Source organism: Pogoniulus pusillus, chromosome 27 (assembly GCF_015220805.1).
Source record: "Pogoniulus pusillus isolate bPogPus1 chromosome 27, bPogPus1.pri, whole genome shotgun sequence".
NCBI classification, from domain to species: domain Eukaryota; kingdom Metazoa; phylum Chordata; class Aves; order Piciformes; family Lybiidae; genus Pogoniulus; species Pogoniulus pusillus.
Window position 1 is genome coordinate 4,252,018 of NC_087290.1, and position 20,827 is coordinate 4,272,844.

General features: G+C 53.3%; 1 protein-coding gene across 3 annotated transcripts in view; it reads left to right on the forward strand.

Moving 5' to 3' along the window:
- Positions 1-20,827, forward strand: part of CALN1 (calneuron 1) — a 174,422-nt gene that overhangs the window by 44,353 nt on the left and 109,242 nt on the right. Inside the window, exon 1 of one of the 3 annotated variants that reach the window (XM_064166631.1) lies at positions 17,807-17,856. The exons of the other annotated variants lie outside the window; for them this stretch is intronic. The gene's annotated coding sequence lies outside the window, so the exon portion shown is untranslated. Of the gene's footprint in view, positions 1-17,806; positions 17,857-20,827 lie in introns of those variants that run through there. 3 annotated transcript variants of the gene reach the window in all.

Below are 20,827 nucleotides of genomic sequence, written 5' to 3' on the forward strand. Positions count from 1 at the left end.
AGAGAAGGATTCAGACTGCAGAAAAGGAAGAAATGTTTGGCACTGAGGGTGGGGGGGACCCTGGTCCGGTCTGTCCAGAGAGATAGTAGAAGCTATACCTCTGGAACCATTGCAGGTCAGGTTGGTTGGGGCTGTGGGCAACCTGCTCTAGCTGCAGATGTCCCTGGTGGCTGCAGGGAAGCTGGGTTAGATGACCTCTAAAGGTCCCTTCCCACCCAAACGAGCCTGGGATTCTATTTTACAACTCTGTGGCAATTATCTGTAGCTCTTCACGGGGATATTTTGGCCATCACTGATACTCCTGTGCCTACCCAGCAGCAGTGATGCTTGTGATGGGAGAGGAAAGCAGCATTCACTGCTGCTTGGGGTGCTGTAAGTCCTCTGGGTCAAACATCATCAGTGGGTGCCCATGAGCACTGACTTTCCACTGCCTCCCCTGTGCCTGTGCTCACAAGGGAGCTGGTGGTGACATGAGCAGGCAGAAGACTGGCACAGAAAGATGATGTCCTGGCACAGCAGTGCTGCAACAATGCCAGGGAACAAAACTCACTCAGCCAGAGATGGTTTCACCTGGCTCTTTTGAAAGCAGCTTCTTCCAAATGCCATTCAAAGCTCTGCCATGTCAAGGTTAGTGCTCCTGGCCTCGTTTGGCTGCTGAGGCATCTGCTCAGTGGTACCAGAGATCATCCCAGTCCTGCTGTGCTCCTGGGCAGCAGCCATCACCTGCAGCTGCTCTTCCTGAGCCTGTTCTGCTGTGCTCCACCTTTGTGGTCCCTATCCCCTTGCCACTGCTCAGGAGAAAGTGCATTTTCCTTCCTTGGCAGTGTGAAAAGTCACTTGGCAGGGTGCAAATCTAGGTGAGGGAGGCTGATGACAGTAGTCATAGAACAGCAGGGGTTGGAAGGGACCTCTGGAGATCATCTAGTCCAGCCCCCCTGCTAATGCAGGTTCTCCTGGATCAGATGGCCCAGGATCAAACTGTCCAGGCAGGTTTTGACAGTCTCTAGAGAAGGAGACTCCACAACCTCTCTGGGCAGCCTGCTCCAGGGCTCCAGCAGCTTCCCAGCAAGGAATTTTCTCCTTCAACTCGAGCAAAACCTCCTGTGTTCTCCTTTGTGCTCCTTGCTCCCTGTCCTGTTGTTGGGCACCACTGAAAGGAGTCCAGTCCCATTCTCAGGACCTTTATCCTCTAGATATGCTGGAAACTGGACAGACAGACCTCAGTATCCTTTTCCTCTGCCTGGAAGTCTTAGCTTGCCAGTTTCCCTTGCCCAGCTGTGGCTCCTGAGACCACCCTAGCCCTAGCAGGGTGCATGAGTTCCAGCTTGTCCCTGTTGTGCTTGGTGCCCAGGACAAGGAGCAATGGGTACAAGCTGGAACACAGAAGGTTCCACCTCAACAGCAGGAGAATCTTTTTTGCTGTAAGGGTGCTGGAGCCTTGGAGTAGGCTGCCCAGAGAGGTTGTGGAGTCTGCTTCTCTGGAGACTTCCCAAACCTGTCTGGATGTGTTCTCTGCAGCCTGCTCTGGGTGACCCTACCTTGGCAAGGGGTTGGGCTCCCTCACCTCTGGAGGTCCCTTCCAACCTGGCTGTACCACAGCTGGATGAGTGCTGGGTGGGAGGGAGCAGAGGGGACAAAGGACAGAATTTAGAGCTGGAGAGGAGGTGAGAGGATGTGCAGCTGCCTCCAGCACTGGATTTACTGTTCCTGGAGCTAACCAAGCTGGCAGCCAGAGCTATGTGTGGCAGTTGTCAGCTTTCACAGGACCCTGTGGCCACAGCCAGCAGCCAGATGGGTACAGGGGAGGGAGCAGGAGCCCAGTGGGGAGGTGCTGCTTTCTCAGCTTGGCTGGCTTCAGCAACATCAAAGGGGATCAGCACAGACCCTTTGAAGTCAGACTCAGCTCCTGCCTACCTCGGAAAACAAAGGGGTGCAAATCTTCCTGGGTGCCCCTGATGCTCCGAGGAGGAGGAGGGTGCAAAGGAGGAGGAGGAGGATGCTTCACTAGCAAAAGGTGCTCCTGGGCACACTGGGGTGAAGCACAGCAGGAGCTCAAGCACCTTTGCATCTCTGCTCTGACACTTGCTGCCAGGGAGGTGTCTAGGAGCACAGGGCACACAGCACACCTCAATGGAGCTGGGCAGGAGGTGGTAGCTCACAAAGTGCTTTAGGAGCCTTCGGTGCCAGAGCAGCCACTGCAGGGGAGGGTGGATGGGCTGAAACCACTGCAGTTCCTCAGGCTGATGCCAGCCTGGCTTGGGTTATTCACTGTCCAAATGAGTTGAAAGTAGCCTGGGCTTTTTTGCAGCCTAATGTCAGCCCAAGGTCCTGCATCTCCTGTGTCACTGGGTGATGCTGCTCCGTGCAGGGCTGTGTTCCCACTGCAGCAGAGAGGGCTCAGCCAGGGGCTCTCTGGGTCCTTGTACCATGTGGGTTTGTGGAGGGTGAGGCAAGCCAAGACCTTGCTGTCTGCCTTGGTCTGTAATTTGTCTCCACTCTGAATGACTGTCGTGGCCTGGGTCCAGCTGGGAGGGCTGAAAGAGAAGGTTTGCAGCAGTGCTTCTGGGACCAGCAGCAGGACCTGTGTGAGCATCACATGAAGCAATTCCAAATGAGTCTTGACACAGATTGCAGACCTTGCTGTCCTGGGGGAGCCAGTGTGCAAAGTCTTGGCACCACTCAACAGAGGGGGAAAGCAGAGTGGGCCAAACATCTGGCTGCAATTTCAATGGCTTTGACAGGCAGTGGATTGCCCAGTCCCACACCGTGGGGTGGGAGAGCTGAGGTGCTGGAGCCAGATCTGCAGCCCTTTGCAGCAGCAGCAGCAGCCATGAGACAATGAGAGCAAAAAGGGAACTGTCAGAAATGGCAACATTTCCTATCCTTAGCATTGCAGAACAGCACAAAGTCTTTTAAAGAATCTCAGAATCCCATCAGAGTGAGGCTTGGGAGGGACCTCTGGAGATCAGAGTGGGGCCAGAGTGGCTGAGAGCAGCCAGGCAGAGAGGGAGCTGGGGGTGCTGGGAGAGAGGAGCTGAAGAGGAGGCAGCAGTGCCCAGGTGGGCAGCAGAGCCAATGGCATCCTGGGCTGGTTCAGGAGCAGTGTGGGCAGCAGGACAAGGGAGGTTCTTGTGCCCCTGTGCTCAGCACTGCTCAGACCACACCTTGAGTGCTGTGTCCAGTTCTGGGCTCCTCCATTCAAGAGAGATGCTGAGGTGCTGGAAGGTGTTTGGAGAAGGGCAGCAAGGCTGGGGAGGGGCCTGGAGCACAGCCCTGTGAGGAGAGGCTGAGGGAGCTGGAGGTGTGCAGCCTGCAGCAGAGGAGGCTCAGGGCAGAGCTCATTGCTGCCTGCAGCTGCCTGCAGGGAGACTGTAGCCAGGTGGGGTTGGGCTCTGCTGCCAGGTAAGCAGCAAGAGAAGAAGGGGACACAGCCTGGAGCTGTGCCAGGGCAGGTCTAGGCTGGATGTTAGGAGGAAGTTGTTGGCAAAGAGTGATTGGCATTGGAATGGGCTGCCCAGGGAGGTGGTGGAGTCCCCATCCCTGCAGGTGGAGAAGAGACCAACCCTCGCTCCAGACACGGCCTGAGCAGGGCAGAGAAGAGGGGCAGGAGAACCTCACTTGACCTGCAAGCCACAGCCCTTTCAATACACCCCAGGACCCAAACTTCTTAACCACACGTGGGATGAAGGCTGTATTTTGTATCTGAGCCTTGGTTTTGTTCAGGCAATTTGGATTTCTCTTGCTAGGCAACACAAATCTCATTAGCTGTCTCTTAACTAAAGCTAATCCAGGGCATGAGGGTTTGTGAATAGGGCTGGGTGGGGAAGAAATGTGGCAGTGTAACTGATTTGTAATTGCTGGGACTTCCCCGAGGTAACAGAGATGTGAGAGCCACATTAGTGGGTTTTTTTCCCTTCCTCCAGTGACTCTTCATGTTTGCACATAAGGACTGAATTGTGCTGTGCAGCAACACAGTAATTTCTGCCTCTGAAATGTGAAACTCTGTTTGCCAATGTGGCTGATGGATGAAATGTCCATCAGGAGGACTTAAGTGCAGCTTGTCACTGCCTTGTACATTTGATTCCAGTGTTGCAGAAGTGAAAATGAGAAAATAGAGGTGGAGAATATGACTCTGCTAGGAGAAGGACATGGAGGGGCTGGAGCAGGGCCAGGAACAGACTATGAAGCTGGTGAAGGGTCTGGAGAACAGGGCTGGTGAGGAGCAGCTGAGGGAAGTGGGGTTGGTTAGCCTGGAGAAAAGGAGGCTGAGGAGAGACCACCTGGTTTGCTACAGCTCCCTGACAGGAGAGCTCTGGAGATCTCTGGAGAATCATAGAATCAAGCAGGTTGGAAGAGAGCTCCAAGCTCAGCCAGTCCAACCTAGCACCCAGCCCTGCCCAACCAACCAGACCATGGCACTGAGTGCCTCATCCAGTCTTCTCCTGAACACCTTGTCCCTTCCAGCCCCTGACACTCTGTGATTCTGTGACTTAAGGAGCCATGAAGCACTCTGTAAACTTTAGGCTGGTCCTGGGTGTCTTCTACTGGCCAGCAGGACGAGGGAGGTCATTCTTCCCCTATACTCAGCACTGGTCAGGCACAGCTTGAGTGCTGTGTCCAGTTCTGCACTCCTCAGTTCAAGAGAGATGTTGAGGTGCTGGAAGGTGTTTGGAGAAGGGCAGCAAGGCTGGGGAGGGGCCTGGAGCAAAGCCCTGTGAGGAGAGGCTGAGGGAGCTGGGGGGGTGCAGCCTGCAGCAGAGGAGGCTCAGGGCAGAGCTCATTGCTGTCTGCAGCTGCCTGCAGGGAGGCTGTAGCCAGGTGGGGTTGGGCTCTGCTGCCAGGCAAGCAGCAACAGAAGAAGGGGACACAGTTTGAAGTAGTGCCAGGGCAGGTCTAGGCTGGATGTTGTTAGGAAGTTTTTGTCAGAGAGAGTGATTGGCATTGGAATGGGCTGCCCAGGGAGGTGGTGGAGTCTGTGTGGCTGGAGGTGTTGCAGCCAAGCCTGGCTGGGGCACTTAGTGCCATGGTCTGGTTGGTTGGGCAGGGCTGGGTGCTAGGTTGGGCTGTCTGAGCTTGGAGCTCTCTTCCAACCTGCTGATTCTATGATTCTAACCAAAACAAGTCTATGATTCTTGCCCTGTGTGTGTGTGAAGGAGCAGGATGTGTCCCATCCCTACATCTCTTGCTCCCATTTCTGAGCACAGAGTTGGTTGACTCACTGATTCTATGGTTCTGATGCTCTCATTGCTCCACTGCAGAGCTTCTGTGAGGTGAGCCTGGCCTGCTGGTGATGCTCCAAGGAATAGGTGTTTCTGAACAGCAAAATTATACAAGGTTTGGACTGAGATACAAACCAAAAGCACACTTCCCCCACACCCCATGGAGGGGCTGGTGGAGGGGTTAGGTAGCTCAGGACTTCCTCAGAGTTCATCCAGCTGCTTTCCAGGCTCATTTCTCAGTAGCTTTGTTGTGCTGCATTCCCTATCTCCTTTTTTCTCCCCTCTCTTTCCTTTTTCACAACAAAGAGTGGAAGACACAAGGTGAAGAAGGGGAAGCAGAGCAAATAAAGAAGCTGGTTAAATAGAGGGCTCTGGAGGGAGGTTCTGGCTGGCTTCAAGCTTCCCCCACAGCCCATGGAGGGGTTAGGCAGCTCAGGACTTCCTCAGAGCTCATTCCAGCTGCTTTCCAGGCTCATTTCTCAGTAGCTTTGTTCTGCTGCATTCCCTATCTCCTTTTTTCTCCCTCTCTTTCCTTTTTCACAACAAAGAGTGGAAGGCACAAGGCGAGGAAGTGGAAGCAGAGCAAATAAAGAAGCTGGTTAGAGGGCTCTGGAGGGAGGTTCTGGCTGGCTTCAAGCTTTCTCCTGTTGCACACTAAGGTCCAGCATCTTCTGCCTGTCCTTTTTTTGCCTCTGATATTAGCCAGCAGGAGATGTGCATTGGTTCATGTAACTCCTAACAGTAAAGGTAAGATTTAGGTGTCCTTGGAGGGGGAGAAGGTCACATAATTGGAATGGCTTGTCCAGAGCAGTGGTGAAGTTTCCACCCCTGCAGGGATTTAAGAGTTGTGTAGATGTGGTTTAGTCAAGGACTTGTCAGTGTTGAGGGTAATGATAGGACTCAACGATCTTAAAGGTCTTTTCCACCCTGGGCAGTGCTGTGATGATCAAGATGCAGGAGGGCATTGGCTCAGCCAAGCAGCCTCTCACTTCCAAAGCTGTTTGTCAGTAGCTGTCCTGGGGGCTCAGAGGTTTTTTGAGCCAGGGGTTGGAGGACTGTTTCTCTAGGTGAAGTTTATTGCCTTCTGTGTGATGGTGCAGCCAGTCAAGGCTTTTGGCTGCCTGACACCAGCCCGATGGGCACCTGGTGTGAGGGTATGGCATGGAAGGAGTTCTGCTGGGGGAAAGTGCTGCCTCTGTGGTGGGTGCCCTGGGTGATGTCTCCAGTGGTGTTTATTTGCAGTGCCAGAGGCCTGAAGCTGCTGTTCTCAGGTATTTGGGGCCATTCTTTTGCCTTCTAACACTTGCCAGGATGCTTTGCAGCAGGCAATAAATTCAGGGTTGGAATCACAGTGTGAAGTTCCAGCAAATAAAAAGCTTTTCTGATAGCTTCTTGCCCCTGGCAGCCTGCATTTCTCCATCAGAACAATGCTTATGGCTGAGCATTGCACATCTCAGAAGTCCCCAATTGCTTGGCTTCCTGGAGAAGCTGCCCATGAAGTGCTTCTGGAGAGGCAAAGAGGTTGCTGTCCTCCACCTCCTTGCCCTAGTCAACAGAAGAGCTGCTTTCAGCTTGGGAAGGGACTTGTTGTCCCCAGAGCAAAATGTGCTCGTTGTGCCAGTGTGAAATTCTGATCCCACTGATAGAAGGAGCAAAATTCACACAGTATCCCAGTATTATCAGGGTTGGAAGAGACCTCACAGATCATCAAGTCCAACCCTTTACCACAGAGCTCAAGGCCAGACCATGGCACCAAGTGCCACGTCCAGTCCTGCCTTGAGCAGCTCCAGGGACGGCGACTTCACCACCTCCTCGGGCAGCCCATTCCAGTGTCCAATGACTCTCTCAGGGAAGAACTTTCTCCTCACCTCCAGCCTAAATCTCCCCTGGCACAGCCTGAGGCTGTGTCCTCTTGTTCTGGTGCTGGCCACCTGAGAGAAGAGAGCAACCTCCTCCTGGCCACAACCTCCCCTCAGGTAGTTGCAGACAGCAATGAGGTCTCCCCTGAGCCTCCTCTTCTCCAGGCTAACCAATCCCAGCTCCCTCAGCCTCTCCTCGTAGGGCTGTGCTCAAGGCCTCTCCCCAGCCTCGTTGCCCTTCTCTGGACACGCTCAAGCATCTCAATGTCCCTCCTAAACTGGGGGGCCCAGAACTGAACACAGCACTCAAGGTGTGGTCTAACCAGTGCAGAGTACAGGGGCAGAATGACCTCCCTGCTCCTGCTGGCCACACCATTCCTGATGCAGGCCAGGATGCCACTGGCTCTCTTGGCCACCTGGGCACACTGCTGGCTCATGTTCAGGTGGGTATCAATCAGCACCCCCAGATCCCTCTCTGTTTGGCTGCTCTCAGCCACTCCGACCCCAGCCTGTATCTCTCCATGGGGTTGTTGTGGCCAAAGTGCAGCACCAGCACTTGGAGCTATTGAAGCCATCCCCTTGGACTCTGCCCATCTGTGCAGGCGGTCAAGGTCCTGCTGCAGAGCCCTTCTGCCCTCCAACCCAGCCACATCTGCCCCCAGCTTAGTGTCATCTGCACACTTGCTGATGACTGACTCCATGCCCTCATCCAGATCATCTATGAAGACGTTAAAGAGGATAGGGCCCAGCACTGATCCCTGAGGCACACCACTAGTGACAGCTGCCAGCTGGGCTTCCACTCTCAGCAGCTGAAAAACCTGCACAACTGGTGCATCTGCTCAGTGTCCATCAGCCAGCAATGTGCTCTGGTGGCCAGGAGGGCCAGTGCCATTCTGGGGTGTATCAGAAGGGCTGTGGTTAGTAGGGCGAGAGAGGTTCTCCTGCCCCTCTACTTTGCCCTAGTAAGGCCACATCTGGAGTACTGTGCCCAGTTCTGGGCCCCCCAGTTCAAGGGACATAGAATTGCTTGAGAGAGTCCAGCACAGAGCCACAGAGATGCTGAAGGGAATGGAACAGCTCTGCTAGGAGGAGAGCCTGAGGGAGCTGGGGCTGTGCTGCTGGGAGAGAGGAGACTGAGAGGTGACCTCAGCACTGGTTATCCATATGTAAAGGTGAGTGGCAGGAGGCTGCAGCCAGGCTCTGATGGGTGATGCTTGCTGACAGCACAAGGGGCAGTGGTGGAAGCTGAGGCATAGGAAGTTCCATGGAAACATGAGGAGGAATTTTTTCCCTGTGAGGGTGCCAGAGCCTGGCACAGGCTGCCCAGGGGGGTTGTGGAGTCTCCCTCTCTGGAGATAGTCAAGCCCTGCCTGGATGTGTTTCTGTGTGCTCTTCTGGGTGATGCTGCTCTGGCAGGGGGGTTGGACTGGCTGAGCTTTTGACCATCCCTTCCAGCCCCTGACCTTCTGTGATTCTGTGCCTGCCACTGCTTCTAATGGAAAGCTTTTCACTACCAGCTCCTGCAGAAGGCTTCACTCTCCCAACTTCCCTAACTTAGTGCTAACAGATTGGACATCAGATCTCACCACGGGGTGCTTTCTGGAGCTGCATGTGTGTCTCTGTGCATGTCTCTTCTCTACTGGCTGGTCAGGCTATGCCAGTTCTTGATGGCATGAACATGATGATACCAAAGTGGGAGGAGTGGCTGGCACTCCATCAGGTTGTGCTGTCATTCAACCTGGCCAGGCTGCAGAGAGGTCAACCTTGTGAAGCTGAGCAAGGGTTGATCTTTGATCACATTGGGTGATTCTGTGCTCCACAACCTCCCTGTGCAACCTGTGCCAGTCTCTCACCACCCTCACTGCAAACAACTTCTTCCTATCATCCACTTTCAATCTCCTCTCTCACAGTTTAAACCAATTTCTCCTTGTTCTGTCATTACAAGACCTTGTCAATAGTCCCTCCCCAGCCCTCCTGTATCCCACTTCAGATCCTGGAAGGCCACTCCAAGGTCTCCTACAACCTTCTGTTCTCCAGGCTGCAGAGCCCCAACTCTTGAAGCCTGTCCTCAGAGCAGAGCTGCTGTAGCTCTTTGAGCATCTTTATGGCCTCCTCTGGACTGCCTCTAACAGTTCCATGTCCTTCTTGTGCTGGGGGCTCCAGAACTGCACACAGGACTCCAGGTGGGGTGTCAGGAGAGCAGAGTAAAGGTGCAGAATCCCCTCCCTTGCCCAGCTGGCCTCTTCTACTGTCCATGGGGACAGATAGGTAAGTCCCTTGGGAGTTAACAGAGTGCAGGTCCACACAGTCTCCAGTTGTGGCAGGGGAGGTCTGGGCTGGATGTTAGGAGGAAGCTCTTGCCAGAGAGAGTAATTGGCATTGGAATGGGCTGCCCAGGGAGGTGGTGCAGTTGCCATCCCTGGAGGTGTTGAAGCCAAGCCTGGCTGGAGCACTTAGTGCCATGGTCTGGTTGGTTGGCCAGGGCTGGGTGCTAGGTTGGACTGGATGATCTTGGAGCTCTCTTCCAACCTGCTTGAATCTATGATTCTGTGTAGCTCTTTCCAGTAGCTATTGAGGGACCCTGAGCTTCAACATCAGTTTGATGTGGGAAAATGCTGGGCAAGCTTTTCTAGGTGTCAGTTCAGGGACATGTGTAGGAATCTTCAAGCCATAAATACTTGGTGAGGGCTGCAGTGACTTTTTCATTTCAGTGGGAAAGCCAAAATGTGGCAGCCAAGGAGGGGAGGGGGGAAGGGGAAAGGAAGAAAGCTACAAAAATAGCAGTAGCCCTTTTGGGAAGAGGAAATGGCATTCCACTAGGAACAGCAACCCCAATTAAATGGGAGCCTTTAAAGAAGCAGATAGCTAATTACCTAGCTAAGGCTGAGGCAGACTCTTACACATGGAGAACAGATTTATTGGGGAGCTTTTATCTCTGTGCATATGTCCCAAGATGATTTATTTTTCTCACCACGAGCCCAAAGTTGCCTCTGCTTTGTAAATATTGTGGGTAGATGGCTCTAAAGATTTCCAAGGAGATCAAGTTGGAATCAGGTGGTCAACCACATTCACCAGAACTGGAGAACTTCATTCACAGCTCCAGCAGCTGAGTAAGCTTTGGGGGCATCACAGCTCTTGCTTTAAATAAGCACTGCCACACGAAGGCAAGGGAGGACCTGCTCTGTAAGCAAGCCTTGGTGGCCTGCTGTGACTTTGGTGGCACCAAGCATCCTTACAGCCTGAGGCAGTTGTGCAAGGGAAGAGCTTCCCTGTTAGCATCCAATGGCCTTGGTGACCTGGTGTGACTTTGGTGGCACCAAGCATCCTTACAGCCTGAGGCAGTTGTGCAAGGGAAGAGCTTCCCTGTAAGCATCCAATGGCCTTGGTGACTGCTGTGACTTTGGTGGCACCAAGCATCCTTACAGCCTGAGACAGCTGTGCAAGGGAAGAGCTTCCCTGTTAGCATCCAATGGCCTTGGTGGCCTGGTGTGACTTTGGTGGCACCAAGCATCCTTACAGCCTGAGACAGCTGTGCAAGGGAAGAGCTTCCCTGTAAGCATCCAATGGTCTTGGTGACCTGGTGTGACTTTGGTGGCACCAAGCATCCTTACAGCCTGAGGCAGCTGTGCAAGGGAAGAGCTTCCCTGTAAGCATCCAATGGTCTTGGTGACCTGGTGTGACTTTGGTGGCACAAAATGTCCTTACAGCCTGAGACAGCTGTGCAAGGGAAGAGCTTCCCTGTTAGCATCCAATGGCCTTGGTGGCCTGGTGTGACTTTGGTGGCACCAAGCATCCTTACAGCCTGAGACAGCTGTGCAAGGGAAGAGCTTCCCTGTAAGCATCCAATGGTCTTGGTGACCTGGTGTGACTTTGGTGGCACAAAATGTCCTTACAGCCTGAGACAGCTGTGCAAGGGAAGAGCTTCCCTGTTAGCATCCAATGGCCTTGGTGGCCTGGTGTGACTTTGGTGGCACCAAGCATCCTTACAGCCTGAGACAGCTGTGCAAGGGAAGAGCTTCCCTGTAAGCATCCAATGGCCTTGGTGGCCTGGTGTGACTTTGGTGACACAAAATGTCCTTACAGCCTGAGACAGCTGTGCAAGGGAAGAGCTTCCCTGTAAGCATCCAATGGTCTTGGTGACTGCTGTGACTTTGGTGGCACCAAGTGTCCTTACAGCCTGAGGCAGCTGTGCAAGGGAAGAGCTTCCCTGTAAGCATCCAATGGTCTTGGTGGCCTGGTGTGACTTTGGTGGCACAAAATGCTCTTAAAAGCAGGTTTGTGTTACAACCTGAGACAGTTGTGCTCAGAGAGACCATATGTATGATCATGTGCCTCTCTATCCAGCATTGATGAGGCTGTACCTTGAAAACTGGGATCAGTTTTGGGCCCCTCACTACAAGAAGGACATTGAGGGGCTGGAGAAGGTCTAGAGAAGGGTAACAAAGCTGTTGAAGGGTCTAGAAAACAGGGCTGGTGAGCAGCAGCTGAGGGAATTGAGGTTGCTTAGTCTGGAGAAGAGGAAGTTGAGGAGAGACCTCATTGCTCTCTACAGCTCCCTAAAAGGAGGTTGGAGCCAGGTAGGGATGGGTCTCTTCTGCCTAGTATCAGGTAATGGAGCAAGAGGAAATGACCTCAAGTTGTGCTGTGGGAGGTTTAGGTTGGATATTAGGAAAAATGTCTTTCCTGAGGGAGTGGTCAGGGACTGGAACAGGCTGCCCAGGCAGGTGATTGAGTCCCCATCCCTGAAGGTGTTCAAGAAACCTGTAGACATGGCACTTTGGGGCATGGTTTAATGGCCATGGTGGTGTTGGGTTGACAACTGGACCAGTGCTGTTGGAGGTCTCTTCCAATCAAAGCAACTCCATGATTGATTTCCTAACTGGGCTGTGGGAAGTGTCTCCTGGCTCTGCTGGGTCGTGTGTTGGGCACAACCATGGTGTCTTTGTGCCTGCATTGGATGGCATAGGGCTGGGTGTCTGCACCATGGCAGAGCTCCCTGCACCCACAGGAGGTTTAGGTTGGATATTAGGAAGAAAATTCTTTCCTAAGAGAGTGTTCAGGGGCTGGAATGGGCTGCCCAAGGAGGTGGTGGAGTCTCCATCCCTGGAGGTGTTGAAGCCAAGCCTGGATGAGGCACTTAGTGCCATGGTCTGGTTGATTGGCCAGGGCTGGGTGCTAGGTTGGGCTGGCTGAGCTTGGAGCTCTCTTCTAACCTGCTTGATTCTATGTTTCTAAGTTTTAATGTCCTGACAACTGGACTCATACTGCTATTGGAGGTCTCTTCCAATCAAAGCAACTCCATGATTAATTTCCTAAGTGGGAAGTGAGACCAGCCAAGCCAGGAGACATGTGCTGGGCATGACCATGATGTCTTTGTGCCTGCACTGGATGGGGGAAGGGCTGAATGTCTGCACCATGTCAGAGCTCCCTGCACCCACAGGGAGCCTTTCCCTGCTGTCCCCTCTGCCAGCACCAAACTTTTCATCACTTTTTCAACGTCTTCAAATCGTTTTTGTTTTGACATTAACAAGAATAGCAAAGAGTTGGGAGAAAATAGTTTTGGCATCTACTGGCTTTAATTTGCACCAACTTTCATGTGGAGTTTAATTTAGACTGATGAGCAAGGCAGTTTTATGAGTGTAAAACTCAATTAATTACAGCTCCTGTCTTAATTATAAATGGCTCTATTTTAAACTGAGTTTTACAACTGAAATTAAGACTTGGAGCAGTTCAATCAATACAAACATCAATTAGACCTGACTTTGTACTCCAATTAATTTATAAAGCTTCCCAATGAAGTGTAAAAAGTGTGCCACTTTGTACTCCTCTTGCTGCCATTGCCAGGCATCAGGAGGTCTCTGTGGTTTCATTAACAGCCTCCTGATGATGAGTGTGGATGGAATAACAAAGCTCCTGTTGACCTGCTGCTTCTCAAATAAACCAGCAGAGCTAACAGCTGGAGTGGCTAAACTGGCACAAGCAGAAGGGAAAAGAGCTGCTCCTACAAGTGCTCAGACTGCATAGAATCAGGGAATCAACCAGGTTGGCTGTGTGAGATCTCTGGATGCTTTCTGCTGTCTGTCATGGACAGGGTTGGGCTCATTTTCATAGGATCAAGCAGGTTGGAAGAGAGCTCCAAGCTCAGCCAGTCCAACCTAGCACCCAGCCCTAGCCAACCAACCAGACCATGGCACTAAGTGCCCCAGCCAGGCTTGGCTTCAACACCTCCAGCCACACAGACTCCACCACCTCCCTGGGCAGCCCATTCCAATGCCAATCACTCTCTCTGACAACAACTTCCTAACAACATCCAGCCTAGACCTGCCCTGGCACAGCTTGAGGCTGTGTCCCCTTCTTCTGTTGCTGCTTGCCTGGCAGCAGAGCCCAACCCCACCTGGCTACAGCCTCCCTGCAGGCAGCTGCAGACAGCAATGAGCTCTGCCCTGAGCCTCCTCTTCTGCAGGCTGCACCCCCCCAGCTCCCTCAGCCTCTCCTCACAGGGCTGTGCTCCAGGCCCCTCACCAACTTTGTTGCCCCTCTCTCTGCTCTGCCCTGCTGAGGCTGCATCTGGGATATTGTGTCCAGTTCTGGGCTCCTCAGTTCAAAAAGGACCTCAGCCAACCTCTTGAGAGATTTGAGCACAGAATCACAAAGCTGCTGAAGGCAGTGGAACATCTCTGTTATGAGGACATACTGAGCTGGGGCTTTGCTGCTTGGAGAGGAGGAGTCTGAAGGGTGACCACATTCGTGTTGATAAAGATGTGCAGGTGAGTGCCAGGAGGCAGGAGCCAGGCTCTGCTGGGTGATGCCCAATGCCAGCACTAGGGGCAATGGTGGAAGCTGAGGCAGAGGAAGTTCCATGGAAACACGAGGAGGAATTTTTTCCCTGTGAGGGTGCCAGAAGCCTGGCACAGGCTGCCCAGGGGAGTTGTGGAGTCTTCCTATCTGGAGAAATTCAAGACCCACCTGGATATGTTCCTATGTGATCTGCTCTGGGTGATGCTGCTCTGGCAGGGGGGTTGGACTGGCTGAGCTTTGGAGGTCCCTTCCAGCCCCTGACATTCTGTGATTCTGTGATTCAGGAAGCCATGAAGCTCTCTGTGAGCTGTAGGCTGGTCCTGGGCATCTTCTTACATAGGTCCTTGGTGCAGAGACTCTGCAATCAGTGGTCCAGCAGTAACCATGTGGGACCTCAGCCCTCTTGGACCTGCAGGAAAATGTACAAGAAACTATGATCTAACCATGGATCAGGTGAAGTAGAGGAGGCTGAGGGGGGACCTTCTGCCTCTCCATAAGTCCCTGAAAGAAGGAGGCTGGAGCCAGAGGGGAGTTGGTCTCTTCTCCCTCCCTAGTAACAAGTGATAGGATGAGGGGAAATGGCCTCAAGTTGCCCCAGGGGAGATTTAGGTTGGACAGCAGAGAAAACATCTTCACTGAAAGGGTTCTCAAAGCCTGGCACAGGCTGCCCAGAGGTGTTTCAAAGAGGCAGAGCTGTGGTGCTGAGGGATGTGGTTTAGCAGCAGCCTTGGTAGAGTTAGAGAATGGTTGGTTTCGATCTTAAGGGACTTTTCCAACCAAAAAGATTCTATGTAGGAAGTGGGGGAGGGATGGAGCTAGGTGCAGTGTGCACTTGCAGCCCAGAAAGCCAAGCAGAGCCTGGGCTGCAGCAGCAGCTGTGTGGCCAGCAGGGCCAGGGAGGGGATTCTCCCCCTCTGCTCTGCTCTGCTGAGACCTCACCTGGAGTCCTGCATCCAGCTCTGGAGCCCCTGGGACAAGAGGGCTGTGGAGATGCTGGAGAGTGTCCAGAGCAGGGCCAGGAGGATGCTCAGAGGCTGCAGCAGCTCTGCTGTGAGCACAGACTGAAAGAGTTGGGGCTGTGCAGGCTGGAGCAGAGAAGGCTCCCAGGTGACCACCTTGTGGCCTGCCAGGATCTGAAGGGGGCTCCAAAAAAGCTGGGGAGGGACTTTTGAGGCTGTGAGGTAGTGCTAGGACTGGGGGGAATGGAGCAAAGGTGGAGGTGGGGAGAGTGAGGCTGGAGGTGGGGAGGAAGTTGTTGAGCAGGAGAGTGGTGAGAGGCTGGAATGGGTTGCCCAGGGAGGTGGTTGAGGCCCCATGGCTGGAGGTGTTTGAGGCCAGGCTGGCTGAGGCTGTGTGCAGCCTGCTCTAGGGTAGGGTGTCCCTGGGCATGGCAGGGGGCTTGGAACTGGCTGCTCCTTGTGCTCCCTTCCAACCCTGCCTGGTTCTATGATTCTAAGTGTGAGCAGAGTTTTTCTTTCATCTCTGGTGAAACTTAAGGGCTTTAGCAAAGCCAAGCTCTGGGCTGCTTGAGGTTAGGAACCAAAAACCCCCCAGTGACAGGCAGGCAAAGGAAACACAAACCTGCTCTGAATTATCTTCAGCTTTTATAAGTTGTTGTTATTTTAAACCCTTTCAAGCAGAGCCATTTGTGCTGGAGCAAACTCTCCCAAGATATTTTTAGCAGATAGGAGCAGAAAAAATATTACTCCATGGCAAGCTGTTTACAAATCTGCTAAGCTTGTTTAGCACCAGTAAAACTCTCAGCTTGCTGTGCTCTGGAGCACCCTAATTACTTGACAGGAATTACACAAGGAATACTGCCTTCAGTTGTGGGCTGCCCAGTTGAAGAGGGACAGGGATCTGCTGGAGAGGGTCCAGCAGGAGGGCTGTGAGGATGATGAAGGGACTGGAGGGCAATGGCTGATGAGGAGAGGCTGAGGGTCCTGGGGCTGCTTAGTCTGGAGAAGAGAAGACTGAGAGGGGATTTGATCAATGTTTATAAGTATCTGAAGGCTGTCTACAACTCCCTGCAGGGAGGCTGTAGCCAGGTGGGATTGGGCTCTGCTGCCAGGCAGCCAGCACCAGAACAAGGGGACACAGCCTCAAGCTGTGCCAGGGCAGGTCTAGGCTGGCTGTTAGGAGGAAGTTGTTGTCAGAGAGTGATTGGCATTGGAATGGGCTGCCCAGGGAGGTAGTGGAGTTGCCATCCCTGGAGGTGTTGAAGCCAAGCCTGGCTGGGGCACTTAGTGCCATGGTCTGGTTGGTTGGCCAGGGCTGGGTGCTAGGTTGGGCTGGCTGAGCTTGGAGTTCTCTTCCAACCTGCTTGATTCTATGATTCTATTCAGTGATTCTGTCCAGGAGAGGGGGACAGGCTCTGCTCACTGCTCCCTGGGGTAGGACAAGCAGCAGTGGATGGAAGCTGCAGCACAGGAGGTTCCAGCTCAACACAAGGGGGAACTTCTTGACTGGAAGGGTCCCAGAGCCCTGGCACAGGCTGCCCAGAGAGATTGTGGAGTCCTCTTATCTGGAGTCTTTCAAGGCCTGCCTGGATGTGTTCCTCTGTGATCTGTGTTAGCATTGTCCTGCTCTGGCAGGGGGTTGGACTCGATGATCTCCTCGGGTCCCTTCCAACCCCTAACATCCTGTGAGCATCTGGTCCTGTGACTTCTCCAAGTGACCCACCTTGGCTTGGCCCTTGTGCAGCCTTTGATGTAATTAAGTGTGAATGTTTCTGCTGCTTTTCCATTTCAACCAGGGGAGCAAAGCAAGAGGGAGACAGCCCCTGCCAATTATCAGCTGCATTCTGTCCTCTCCTCCTTTCTGCAATGGGACCATTCCACAGTGACTCTGACCATTAGCAGCTGATAGGAGCAGCAGCAGCAAAATGGCTTTGCTGCAAGGGTGCTCAGGGCATTGGAATAGGCTGGCCAGGGAGGTGGTGGAGTCACCATCCCTGGATGGGTTCCAAAATGTGTGGATATGGCCCTTTGAGACACAGTCTAATGTGTATGGTGGTGTTGGGTGGGTGGTTCCACTCAGTGTGTGTCATAGAATGGGTTAGGTTGGAAGGGACCCTAAAGCTCAGACAGTTCCAGCCCCCTGCCTCAGGCAGGGACACCTCCCACTAGAACAGGTTACTCAAGGCCTCATCTAACCTGGCCTTGAACACCTCCAGGGAGGTTGTGGAGCACAGAATCACCCAATATGATCTTTGAACAAGTAGGTGTCTTTATCCTTCCCTCATCTCCTGGATCACATTGCAGGGTTGTGAAGCAGTGGTCTTGTATCCAGGATCTTCCAGTGTGCCTATGCTGGGGCACAGTCCTGCTCTGCAGGCACCTGGCACAGGGGAGGGAGCCTGTGGAAGAAGCACAGCTGGGATTCCCCTCCTTCTTTTCCTTGGCCACTATGAAATCCCCTGGAGCTATTGGCAACCTGCATAACTTGCAGCAGCTTTCCTAAGAGCTCTGCTGATGCTGTTTTAGTGTAGCAGCATCTCCAAGATATCAGGAAGGTTTTGTCTAGCCCAGCAGGCTTAGCTGGAGAGAATCTTCTTTGTGAGAAGAAGCTGCAGCACAGCTTGGGACACAACCCAGCAGTGTGGCTTCTGTTCTGAGGGTGGGCTGGGGATGTAACAGAAAATCCCTCCCAGCTTCTCAAAACTTCATCTCCTCTGAGCTGATTTAGAAGATGTCCCTCGGGGGTCCCTCCTGCTGTGCTTCAGGGGTCTGCAGTGGGGCCAGTGCTGCTTAATGTCTTCACTGAGGGCATAGCAGGATTGAGGGAGTCCTCAGAAGGTTTAAGGGTGGGGCATGGTTGACATGCCAGAGGCACGTGGACATGATGAGAATTGTGCTCACATGAGTCTCATCAGGGTCCATAAGGACCTGCACCTGGGTTGGGGTAGTTCTCACTGCCAGCACAGACTGGAGGAGGAAGAGCAGGAGAGCAGCCGTGTGGAGAAGGACTTGGGGAGACTGGTGAGTGCAAAGCTGGACATGAACTGGCACGGAGTGCTGCCCAGGCTGGGCTGACCCCCAGCAGCGTGGGCAGCAGGGGCAGGGAGGGGATTGGGCCACTTTGCTGTGCTCTGCTGCGACTCCCCCCCCCCTCCTGCAGTGCTGGGGCAGCTCTGCAGTGCTCAGCACGGACAGGAGCCTGCTGGAGCAGGGCTAGAGGAGGTCGCAGCAGTGCTGGCAGGGCTGGAAGGGCTCTGCTGTGGGGCCAGGCTGGGGGAGTTTGGGGTGTTTAGTCTGGAGAAGAGAAGGCTCCAGGGCGACCTTCTGGTGACCTTTCAGTGCTGAATGGGGAGATCAGGAGGCTGGGGACAGGCTTCCGAGCTGGGTCTGTTGTGACAGGACAAGGAGTGATGGTTTGGAGCTAACAGAGGGAGATTTGTGTTGGAGAGGAGGAAGAAATGTCTGACACAGAGTGGGGAGACCCTAGCTCAGGTTGCCCAGAGAGGTGGTAGAAGCTCTGTTGCTGGCACCATTGCAGGTCAGGTCGTGTGGGGCTGTGAGCAACCTGCTCTAGCTGCAGATGTCCCTGCTGACTGCAAGGGGTTGGGCTGGATGACCTCTAAAATCTCTTGCCACCCAAGCCAGTCTGGGATCCTGTGATTAGAAACATTGCTCCCTTGTCACTGCTTGCTTAGCAAGATGCTTCCCTGGGCCTCTCTCTGTCTCTCCTGAGGTGTTTTCCTAGCAAACTTCTGAGTGAAGCTGTGTAGGTGTTAGATGCAGACATTCCAGCCCCATTCAGGTACTGGAAGGCCACAAGTAAGTCTCTCCAGAGCCCTTGAGCTGTCTCCTCCTCCTCAGGGACACCTCTGGAAGAGCCCTGGGCAGCTCTTCAGGGGCAAATGGTTCTGAGCCTGGACCCTTGCTCTGTTTAGAAGTTGAGTGCTGGTTGCACTGGGAAAGGGATTGATGCTGGAGCCTTTTTCTTCCTGCAGTTGGCCTCTTCGTGCTGAGAATCTAGACTAGGACCTAGGTTTACTTTGAATTTAATTATGCATTTAATGGCAAAGCTGCCAAGAGCTGTGAGGTGCTGCTTGGCTTCCCCCCCCTCCTCCTCCTCCTCTCTGTTCTTTATTATGGTTTTTTTTTTTTTTATGAATCTAAATAGATTAATATTTGCAAGAAATACTTCCAGAGTAATTTTATCAAACAATTTCAATATTGCCAAGGGAAATTCACTGCAATTTTAATCTGGGACCAGTTCCACTTTGCAGTCTAGCTGGATGATGAGTTTCAGAGGCAGGCACTGGGTGCATATTGCAGCTGTACGTGGACGTTCTGGTGATAAATGGAACCTGCTGATGCCACTCTGCACATCCTGCCTAGCTCCCTCTGCTTGCAGGCAATTAGTTAATAGGTGCTAATGAATGCAGGCCTCTCTTTGCAAGGTTTTTCTTTTGTCTCTTTGCTGTGGCTGGTTGACAGTCAGCTGAATAGGAGCCAGCAGATGCCCAGGTGGCCAAGAAAGCCAGCAGCAGCCTGCAATAGATCAGCAATAGTGTGGCCAGCAGGGCTGGGGAGATGATTGTCTTCCTGTGCTCAGCATTGGTGAGGATTGGGTTCAGTTTTGGGCCACTCACTCCTAGAAGGACATTGAGAGGCTGAAGCAGAGTCAGAGAAAGGCAGGAAAATTGGTGAGGGGTCTGGTGGGGAGCAGATGAAGGAACAGTTTAGTTTGGAGAAGACTGAGAGGGGATGTGAGCAGTGTCTATAAATGTCTGTGGGGTGGTGTCAAGAGGAGGGGGCCAAGCTCTTTTCAGTGGTCAGCAGCAATAAGACAAGGAGTAACAGCTACAGACAGGAACAGAGGAGGTTTCAGCTCCACATGAGGAGAAATTTCTTTCCAGTGAGGGTGCCAGAGCCCTGGAGCAGGCTGCCTAGAGAGGTTGTGGAGTCTCCTACTCTGGGGACTTTCCAAACCCACCTGGATGCATCCCTGTGCTAACTACCCTGGGTGATGCTGCTTGGGTAGGGGAGCTGGCCTGGATGATCTCTGAAGGTCACTTCCAACCTTTAAAGTTCTGTGAGCTGGAGTTGTTTAGTCTGGAGAAGAGGCTGAGGGGAGACCTTGTTGCTCTCTACAGCTCTCTGAGAGGAGGTTGGAGTGAGGTGGAGGTTGATATCTTCTCCCTGCTAGCAAGTGACAGAAACATCCCCAAGTTGCACCAGGAGAGGTATGGGTTGGATATTCAGAACTGTTTTTTCCCTGCAAGAGTGGTCAGGCATTGGAGCAGGCTGCCCAGGGAAGCAGTGGAGTCACTGTCCCTGAAGATGTTCACAGAACAGCTGGGCATGGCACTCGGGGACACAGTTTAGTGGGCATGGGGGTGTTGGATTGACGGCAGGATTCCATGATCATAGGAGCAGTCAGGGCTGGAAGGGAGCACAAGGAGCAGCCAGTGCCAAGCCCCCTGCCATGCCCAGGGACACCCTACCCTAGAGCAGGCTGCACACAGCCTCAGCCAGCCTGGCCTCAAACACCTCCAGCCATGAGGCCTCAACCACCTCCCTGGGCAACCCAGTCCAGCCTCTCACCACTCTCCTGCTCAACAACTTCCTCCTCACCTCCAGCCTCACTCTCCCCACCTCCACCTTTGCTCCATTCCCCCCACTCCTGCCACTCCTTCACAGCCTCAAAAGTCCCTCCCCAGCTATTTTGTAGCCCTCTTCAGATGCTGGCAGGCCACAAGAAGGTCACCTGGGAGCCTCCTCTGCTCCAGCCTGCACAGCCCCAACTCTTTCAGTCTGTGCTCACAGCAGAGCTGCTGCAGCCCTCTCAGCATCCTCCTGGCCCTGCTCTGGACACACTCCAGCATCTCCACATCCCTCTTATCCCAGGGGCTCCAGAACTGGACACAGCACTCCAGGTGGGGTCTCACCAGACCTTAAAAGGTCTTTTCCATCCAAACCAGCTCTGATTCTCTGTGCTGCA